Source organism: Mustelus asterias, chromosome 17, assembly GCF_964213995.1.
Source record: "Mustelus asterias chromosome 17, sMusAst1.hap1.1, whole genome shotgun sequence".
In the NCBI taxonomy this organism is placed as follows: Eukaryota; Metazoa; Chordata; class Chondrichthyes; order Carcharhiniformes; family Triakidae; genus Mustelus; species Mustelus asterias.
In genome coordinates, this window is record NC_135817.1 from 59,036,404 (window position 1) to 59,047,445 (window position 11,042).

An 11,042-nucleotide genomic window follows, 5' to 3' on the forward strand; every position below is an offset into this window, starting at 1 on the left:
CTCCAGCACCACTTGCTAGTCAGAGCAGAAAAAGCAGGATATATCAGATGAATACCCATCTAAAGAGATTGTGTGAGGGGGAGGGTTTCAGATTCCTGGGATATTGGGACCAGTTCTAGGAGTACAAACTGGATAGGTTGCACCTGGGCAGGACTGGGACTGATGTCCTAGGGGTAATATTTCCTAGAGTGGTTTAAACTAAAATGGAAGGGGGATGGGCATCTATGCAGGGAGTCAGAGGAGGGAGAACAGGGGCAAGAACAAAAGACAGAAAGGGCAGTAAGAAAAGTGATTGGCAGAGAAATCAAGGGCCAGAATCAAACAGGGCCTCAGTGGAAATTAATGGGACTGGGACAAGGAATATGAAAAAAACAAGCCTGAAGGCTTTATGCCTTAATGCATGGAGCATTCACAATAAAGTGGATGAATTAATCGCGCAAGTAGATGTAAAAGAGTATGATGTAGTCGGGATTACGGAAACATGGCTGCAGTGTGACCAGGGATGGGAACTAAACATCCAGGGCCATTCAGTACTTAGGAAGGGCAGACATAAAGGAAAAGGCAGTGGGGTTGCATTGTTGGTGAAAGAGGAAAGTAATGGAATCATAGAATCTCTACAGTACAGAAAGAGGCCATTTGGCCCATCGAGTCTGTGCCGACCACAATCCCACCCTATCCCCGTAACCCCACGTATTTACCCTGCTAATCCTCCCGAAACTAGGGTCAATTTAGCATGGCCAATCAACCTAACCTGCACATCTTTGGACTGTGGGAGGAAACCGGAGCACCCGGAGGAAATCCACTTAGACACGGAGAAAAGGTGCAAACTCCCCACTGACAGTGACCCAAGGCAGGAATCGAACCTGGGTCCCTGGCGCTGTGGGGCAGCAGTGCTAAACACACTGTGCCACGGTGCCGTCCCAAGTATAGTGGAATAGTGAGAAAGGATATGAGCTCCGACAATATGGAATCTGTTCAGGTAGAGCTTTGAAACACCAAAGGACAAAAAACGTTTAAGGGAAGTCAATATCAGGTTAGCTTAAAAGAACGCAAAAACCAAAAGCAATACTTCTTTCTCATTCATTTTCGTTCTAGTTCCTCGTCCCCTTCAGGCTATGGAGCCTGGTGTGGAATCACCTTTACCTTCAAACCTACTGATGAATCTTGGGAGGCATGGACTAAAATAATAATTTTCCAGATTTTAGATGATCAGTCTGACAACCAGCTAACAGGACAACACAGCTCACTGCCTCAGTGACAATGAAAACATTTCCAACCAATTTTATTTTTTATTCCTTCATGGGACATGGGCATCACAGGCTGAGCCAGCATTTGTTGCCCATCCCTAGTTGCCCTTGAACTAAGTGGCTTGCTAGGCCATTTCAGAGGGCAGTTGAGAGTCAACCACGTTGCTCTGGAATCACATGTAGGCCAGACCGGATAAGGGCAGCAGATTTCCTTCCCTAAAGGACATTGGCGAACCAGCTGGGTTTTTCCCACAATCGACAATGGTTCCATGGTCATCACTAGATACTTAGTTCCAGATATTGAATTCAAATTCCACCATTTGCCATGGCGCAGTTCCCCAGAACATTAACTGAGTTTCTGGATCAATAGTCTAGCGATAATACCACTCGGCCATCGCCTTCCCATTAATGTGCTTGAAATGTGACCTTTTTTCCTCACTATCTCACTTCTGCTACTTTGGACTTTGAGAACAATGATCATGCCACCCCACTGTGACTGGTTACCTCTGCACAAGTCCCTGATTGGGGTGGCACAGTGGTTAGCATTGCTGCCTCTCAGCACCAGGGACCCAGGTTCGATTCCCGGCTTGGGTCACTGTCTGTGCAGAGGCTGCACATTCTCCCCGTGGGTTTCCACCGGGTGCTTCGGTTTCCTCCCGAAAGATGTGCTGGTTAGATGCATTGGCCATGCTAAATTCTCCCTCAGTGTACCCGAACAGGCGCCTGAGTGTTGCAACTGGGGAATTTTCGCAGTAACTTCATGGCAATGTTGATATAAGCCTACTTGTGACACGAATAAATGAACTTTAAAAACCGAATCTTCAGTGACAGACTAACAGGGCTATCATAGGTCATATTGTTGAGAAAAATAATTAAGAAAGCTTTGACATCAAAATGAATAAGCATTAACATCATAACAGGAGTAGCCTGTTCTGCCCATCGAACGTTTCTCACCAATCAGTGAGGCCAAATATCATAAATACCTTCACACAGTTTTATACCCTTCTCTAACTTGGCTTTTAACTCCAGTAAGCACAAAGGCAAAAGATGCATGGGAACACCAGCATTTGCAAGATCCCTACAAGTCACTCACCCGAAAGAATATCGCTGTTCCTTCACTGTCACTGCAAAATCAGGTAACATACAAGAGCACAAAAACCAAAAGCAATACTTCTCTCTCGTCCAGTTTTATCTTATTTTGTCTTCGCCCGCAAGCTATAAGGCCTGGTGGGGAATCATTTCAAGCCTACTTAAGGGCGGCACGGTAGCACAGTGGTTAGCACTGCTGCCTCACTGCTCCAGGGACCTGGGTTCGATTCCCGGCTTGGGTCACTGTCTGTGTGGAGTTTGCACGTTCTCCCTGTGTCTGGGTGTGTTTCCTCCGGGTGCTCCGGTTTCCTCCCACAGTCCGAAAGACGTGCTGGTTAGGTACATTGGCCATGCTAAATCGCCTCTTAGTGTCCCGGGATGCGTAGGTTAGAGGGATTAGCGGGGCAAATATGTGGAGTTATGGGGTAGGGCCTGAGTGGGATTGTTGGTAGTGCAGACTCGATGGGCTGAATGGCCTCCTTCTGCACTGTAGGGTTTCTCTGGGTTTCTATGATCTCGGGACACCAAAATCCTGGATTTCCATTCCTTACAGCACTGTGGGTGAGTCTACATCACATGGCTGCTCACACCACCTTCTCGTGAGCAAATAGCAATGGATGCTCACGTCCCATGACAGAGTGTAAATGAAAAATTCCCTCTTGACAACTTTAGTGATTGCCTCAAAAATAATCAGTTAGTTCTATTAAACATGAACTGCCCTTTACAATCCACGTTGCCTCTCCCTAGTCAGCTCAAATTCCTCTCAGTGCTCAGTTACGACATAATCCTTAATTATAGATTGCATTATACACAGACGTTATGATTAAGAGGTCCAAGTTTCTCCCTCATGCTTTTCTTCAGATATATTTATGGATCAGATTCAGGATCCCTCTGTATTTGTTACACCACAAATGTGAATGATTGACTCCATTGTTAGAACCAATGTTAATGGTGAGCTGTGCTTATGCTGCTTGCTAGGAGGCACATGTAAGGCAGTAAGAAACAGTCTAATGGCTAATCAGGTTTCTTTTAACTGATGTGATGCACCCATGGTTACCGTGGGGAATTGGGGTGGAAAGCACACAGGCTATGGCCACAATATCTAATCCCCTTTGGGGATGGGAGTGTGCCAGAGGACTAGAGGATTGCAAAGATTATGTGTGCTCTGCTAAAAAGCAGCCCCCAACTATAAGCCAGTCAGCCCAATATGGGCAATGGGGAACCTTTCAGGGCCAATTATCCATGACAAAATGTATTGGCATTTGGAAACCTTTGGGACAATAAATGCAAGTCAGCATGTAATTGTTAACAGCAAATCATGTTTGATTAACTTGATCAAGTTCTTCAATGAAATAATGGAGGGGATTGGGGATGTTAATCTGGCATGGTGGCACAGTGTTAGCACTGCTGCCTCAGTACCAGGGACCCACATTCAATTCCTGCCTTGGATGATTCTTTCTCTGTAGCTTTGCAAACTGATTCCTTTATGTCCAGTTCCTTTTAAAAAGTTACCAAGAAGCTGTTTCCACTTCCCATTCCAGCAATACATTTCATGTCATTATCATAGCCACTCACTCGCCAACAACCTGCCCTGGTCCCTCCACGCTGACACTATAGTTAAGAAAGCCCACCGATGCTTCCAGTTTCTCAGGAGACTAAGGAAATTGGCATGTCTGGTATAACACTCACCAACTTCTACAGATGCACCATAGAAAGCATTCTTTCTGGTTGTATCATAGCTTGGTATGGCTCTTGCTCTGTCCAAGTTCGCAAGAAACTATAAAGGGTCGTGAATGAAGCCCAGTCCATCACTCAAACCAGCCTCCCATCCATTGACACCGTCTACACTTCCCGCTGCCTCGGAAAAGCAGCCAGCATAATTAAGGACCCCACGCACCCCGGACATACTCTCTTCCACCTTCTCCCATCAGGAAAAAGATACAAAAGTCTGAGATCACATACCAACCGACTCAAAAACAGCTTCTTCCCTGCTGCCATCAGACTTTTGAATGGACCTACCTTATATTAAGTTGATCTTTCTCAACACCCTAGCTATGACTGAAACACTACATTCTGCACCCTCTCCTTTCCTTCCCTATGTATGGTATGCTTTGTCCGCATAGTGTGCAAAAAACAATACTTATCCCTCTTTACTGTTACGATGCAGAGTTTGACCCCTTTTTGGGAAGTTATACTGAATGCCCCAAGAGGAATACCTCACCTTGTAATCTGTTAAAAGGGTGCGTGAAGATGTGAACTGTCCTTCAGTAACGTTTAGTGGTTAACCAACACTCACTTTAAAATGGACACAACAATTTATTTATTTAACCATCAGGGAACTTTAACTAAACAAGTAACAGACCGAATAAAATAAGATTCTAATGGAATGCTGTTCAAATAAATACAACACTCATTCATTAATAAAAAAAGTAATAATCGAATTTAGTCACTCTCAAAAAAATATACAACCAGGTTTTGTATTTTCCGGAACCTTCTGGAGTTTCTCGGTTGATTTCTCTATCTGTAAGTTCCTACTGATTTGGTACTTTTCACTGGCTAGATGGTGCATTCTCTTAAGACACATATAAGGCCGGCAGAGTTAAAAGCTGAGAACTCTTAGCTCTTGGCAACTGGCATTTGCTTTCTCCCTCTCAAGGCTTGAGAGGTGGCAGTCGCTATCGACTGTTTTCCCCCTTGCACTCTCTGTGTCGGATGTTGTCAACACCATCAAATTCAAATTGTGCATGTTCTTGGTAGCTGAGTGCCTGCTTTAAATTGATTGGGTAAAATTAATTTTAAAAATAGTCTTGTCATGACTATTGCTTGCCTTTTTGATACAAATGGTTCAGCTTGGATTCAATATGTATTTTGCATTTTAAACCTCCAAGCACTGAAACAAAACACCAGCTTTTAAAGGGACACCGCAATGTTTTTTTCCCTCTAAGCATTTTTAGAATTTTTTACATCTTTACCAACATCAGATTCCAACTTCACAAACTCAATTTCACAATAATACATGTGAGAATAATAAATCAAATCAAATCAAATCACTCAAAACAACCATTCTATTTATATGTTCCTTGGCTGCTTTTTGTCAATTGTTTTAAATCTGTGTCAACTGGTTAGCAAACTTTCTGCCAGAGGAAATACCTTCTCCCTATGTAGCCTTTCCCGTCATTATTCCAAACATCTCTATTAACGCTATACTTAATCATACTTATGGGAAGATAATGGCACAGCTGTAATAGTGGATAGGCATTAAACTACTAGAAGGATTCGGGTGAGGGGAGACTTTAAAATGCAAAAAGAAAGGTCAAGGTGCCAGAACAGTAAAGCAATGTGGTTACAAAGACAAGCTGAATGGGACAGGAAGAGACAGAAACAAAAAGATTCTGGCAGCAAATAAGGTTGTTGCAGGGAATTGTTGTCTGTGAAATAGCACAGTGGTTAGCAACGCTGCCTCACAGTGCCAGGGACCTGGGTTCAATTCCCGGCTTGGGTCACTGGCTGTGTGGAGTCCGTATGTTCTCCCCATGTCTGCATGGGTTTCCTCCGGGTGCTCCGGTTTCCTCCCACAGTCTGAAAGACGTGCTGGTTAGGTGGATTGACTCAAACAGGCGCCTGACTGTGGTGACAAGGGGAATTTTATTGCAATGTTAATGTCAGCCTTACTTATGACTAATAAATAAACTTTATTCTATACAGACACTTCAACCAGTTTATCATCGATTTACTCAAGTGCTTTTACTTTATAAGGCAGTCAAAGGACAGTGATTCAAGCTTAGCTTTATCAAAAACACTCACAAGTTAAATAAACAATTATTAAACAATAGACTAAGTTAACTTTAAAGAAATAATTTTTATGCAATAAATTAACTTTTCCCAGCCTAGGCTAATTGCCTGAGAAATAGATACTACCCAGTCTGGTGAAATTGATTGGGCTGTTGGATTCAATTCACTGTGATCACGGCGACAGATGAACTCATGGTCCTCTTACCATGAAGATGGATCTCGCATGCCCTCTTGCATCGTCCAGGGTCACAGTAGTTTGGTGACATCTTCACTGGAGTTTGCCTTGAAAATAGCTCTTTTAACCCCCCTTCCTCCCTTCTTTGAAGGTTCTCTGGCTTTCAGAGTGCGGGGGCGGCGGGGGGGGGGGGGGGGGGGGGGGGGGTGCGGGGGAGGTCACAATGCCCAATGCATTAGGCCAAGTCATCTTAGTTGTACTTATCTCCTTTCAGGATATAGTTAATAGCAGGGAGTCTGGCTGAAGCTAGGGAATACACAATCATAATGTCTTCTGGCTGAGTTCCTTCTGATGGGTTTTGTGCCATAACGACTCTTCCATTGTAAAGTTCGAGCCTCCCTATTCAATATGTAAGAGATCTGGGTTCTGGTCACGGGCATTCGGCCTCTGATATTCGGGTAAGCGTTCTCCAAGGCGGCCTTCGCGACACACGACAGCGCAGAGTCGCTGAGCAGAAACTGATAGCCAAGTTCCGCACACACGAGGACGGCCTCAACCGGGATATTGGGTTCATGTCACACTATTTGTAACTCCCACAGTTGCGTGGACCTGCAGAGTTTCACTGGCTGTCTTGTCTGGAGACAATACACATCTTTTTAGCCTGTCTTGATGCTCTCTCCACTCACATTGTTTCGTTTCTTAAAGACTTGATTAGTTGTAAGTATTCGCATTCCAACCATTATTCATGTAAATTGAGTCTGTGTCTTTATAAGCTCTGTTTGTGAACAGAATTCCCACTCACCTGAAGAAGGGGCTAAGAGCTCCGAAAGCTTGTGTGGCTTTTGCTACCAAATAAACCTGTTGGACTTTAACCTGGTGTTGTTAAACTTCTTACTGTCTTTACCCCAGTCCAACGCCGGCATCTCCACATTCTGGTTTCGGGTCATGTTGACTTCCCTATTGTTAAAATGAAGTACCCCTGTTCGACACGTGAGAAAGGTTGTGAATGTAGCCCAACCCATCACACAAACCAGCCTCCCATTCATTGACTCTGTTTACACTTCCCGCTGCCTCGGCAAAGCAGCCAGCATAATTAAGGACCCCACGCACCCCAGAAATTCTCTCTTCCACCTTTTTCCTTCGGGAAAAAGATACAGAAGTCTGAGGTCACGTACCAACCGACTCAAGAACAGCTTCTTCCCTGCTGCTGTCAGACGTTTGAATGAACCTACCTTGCATTAAGTTGATCTTTCTCTACACCCTAGCTATGACTGTAACACTACATTCTGCACTCTCCTTTCCTTCTCTATGAACGGTATGTTTCATCTGTATAGCGCGCAAGAAACAATACTTTTCACTGTATCTTAATATGTGTGACAATAATACATCAAATCAAATCAAAAAAATGTGTCCCTGTTGGCTTTTGAAGCAGTTTTTGTTAGCTGTATCAATTTAAAGTATCCAATTTTATGCTGAGCCTAATTTCTCAGTCTGCCGTTCATTTGACCGCAGAATCGAAGTTAAAAAAATGAAATTCATGGTTCTTTATCTGAATACACATAGTACCTACTATAGAACGAATGGATTAATGGCACAAATAGAGGTAAACAGTTTCGATTTAGTCACCATTGAGTGGTTTCAAGGTGATCAAGGTTGGGAAATAACAGTTCCAGCACACACAAAGACAGACAGAATGGCAAAAGAGGTGGGTTAGTCCTTGTAGGAAAGGATGACACAAGGACATTAATGAGAAAGGATCTGGCTTGCGAAGATCACAAAGTGGAATCAGAATGAGTTGAAATTAGGAATAGCCAGGGTCAGGAAAGGCTGCTGAGAGTAGTTTATAGGCCCCCTAACCATTGAGCAGAGCATTAAACAAGAAATTATTAGAGCCTGTAACAAAATGTAATAATTGATTTGATTTATTATTGTCACATGTATTAGCATACAGTGAAAAGTATTGTTTCTTGCACGCTATACAGACAAAGCATACCATTCATAGAGAAGGAAAGGAGAGAGTGCAGAATGTAGTGTTACAGTCATAGCTAGCGTGTAATAACTGGGGGGGAGAGGCCAGCAGAGAGACTCCAGTAAGAAGCATTCCAGGAGAAGTTGGAGTATTCACCTCGACTGAAAAGCAGAAGAACCCTTCCACTGATAAATCAGAGGAAGAGCATCAACAGAGGGTGGCAGAGAGACTTCACTGAGGAGCATCAGTTGAACATCTCACCTGAACAATGGTATCTCCGACAGTGCAGCATTCCCACTGTTCTTAAGTGCCAATGTAGATTTTTGTGCTCAAGCTCTGGAGTGGGACTTGAACTCAGAATCTTGTGACTCAGAGGCAAGAAAAGGTATCAGCTGAGTCAAAGTTGATGATCCATTTGATCTATGAATTTGGTGTTGATATCGGAACAATGATATCCTGTCTAAACAGATCATCCAGGTTATTTTCAATTTATTCCTTCAAGTCACTGGTACACAACAGCTTATATTTATATAATGCTTTTGCCATCATAAAGTTTGTCAAAGCTTTATTTGTTTTATAAGTAGCATTATAAGTAGAAGTAGCATTATAAAACAAAATATGACACCAAACCACATCAGGACTTTAGGTCAGATGACCAGAAGCAAAATTATCAAAGAGGTAGCTCCTAAAGAGTGCATTAAAGGAGGAACATGAGGTATTGAGGTACATTCAAGAGCTGGGCATGTTGGCTTGGATCTACTGCCTTGTCAGGCCTGATTCAGTACTCTTCCACAACTTGTCCTACCCTATCACTGAATATTCAAGAATGTTTCAGTATTAAACACTCCTAGCTACTGGTCTATTGGAATTGATTCTGTACACAGTCACGCTAGTAGGTTTTGATGTGCATGTTCAGGCAGACCTTTCAACATAGGAAATGTCATATCGTGTTGATGACGACCAACTTACACTCATGCTCACCATGTTGCTTCAAGATTCATACTCATCCTCTAATGGAGACCGCCATAAGCTATATTCTTGGTGTTAAGCGGTTCGAGGATAACAACAGAGCCTAAGCAAACATAACAAAGTGAAATAACTGTTTGCCACTTTCTCGTCCTTCCAGTAAGGACACATATTGCTACACAATATTGTGACTAGTCGTTGATTGAAGGGCTGGCATTAGGGGATTTCTTGGCTGTACCCTTTCTGCTGTTTGTGACCAGTATAATAACAAAGCAGACTGTCTCACTTCAGTTAGCACATGCAGTTTCATGTCCAAACTTTAAGAAATGTTGCAAGATTTGGAATACCAGCCATCCTATTGATGGATAATGGTCTACAGCATGCATTCACAGAATTTGCAGTGTTTTAGTGGTCATCATCTCACCAGCCTCAAAGCCAAGAAAGCTGTCAAGATCATGAAATGACTCTTATCAAACTGCAAGAAGTCCGGTGAATGAAAGCTTCTAAATCTGTTAGATTGCATAACACAAGTAGTGAATGTGTCGGTACAAGACTTGTAGAAGGACTTAGGTATCATGGCTGCAATCATTACTTCCTAAAACGAGAAAACTCCAACAGCCTCAATACTCGAGTAATAAAGGCACTCGGGCATATTTTGGCATGGAACATCAGCAGTAGTACTCTGACTAGTACTCTAATGGGAATGCTAAGCCACTTCAAGGAATACCCAGTGGTGATTCAGTGCAGGTGAAATTCCTTAGCCAGTGTATTTGCAATGCTGAAACATGCATATATGTGCTGGCTCCGAGAAGTTACACTGTGCAAGTTGGAGATTCATCATACCATATGAATCATTGGCTGTAGATTTGTACTAATGAGGTATCTGTAAGCAAAATCTCTTGTAGTATATTGTAAGAGCCAGTTATAAGTCATATGATACAATAAGTACTTTATGCACAGTAGGAAGCAGTAAATAAGGAGCTGGATAGATGAGAAAGAACCGGCCAATTAAGAAGAAGGAAGTGCAGTGATGGGCTGTAGAAGTGTTCTGATTATAGGAAGTAGTGTCGTGAACCCATCATATGTAAATCTCTGTACAAGACTTGTGCTTATATTTTCATTGCGGTACTTCAAAAAGCAGATAGGTCCATTCAGATTTTTGGAGATTGTAAACAATAAGGTGATGAAGAATGATACTTACCCACTGCCAACTGATGAAAATTTGTTTTCGCATTTAATGTATCAGAATGACTAACCCAAAAAATAATTCCAAAAATAAGCAATTTAAGTTGTTACAAGTTTAAAAATAACTACTTGAAGCATAAGTTTTGTATACTGAATAAATGTCACGATAAAAGTTTAATTTTATACCTCTGTGCTGAGGGCACAGGTTCACACAGGACTTGATTTAAAACATTTATAGAATGGTTTACACAATATTGAGACATCTCCAAACGTTTTAGTCACTGAATCATTACAGCAGAGCAGGAGGGCATTTGGCCTGTTCTCTGTAGGGATAATCAGCCTGTCCAATTCCCCAGCTCTATCCCAATAGTCCGATAAGTTTATTTAACCTCATGTCCCCATCCAATTTCCTTTTGAAATTATTGATAATCTCCACCTCCATACCATCCTGTAAGCAGCAAGTGCCAGGTCCCTTGTTGCATTAAAAAATGTCTTTGTCACATCCCTACTGCATTTCTTGCCCAAAAGCTTAAATCTGTGTCCTCTTGGCCTTGCACCAATGGCAACAGCTTTTCTTTGTCTGCCTTGTCTCAAACTCCACCTCCATCAGATCCCTCCT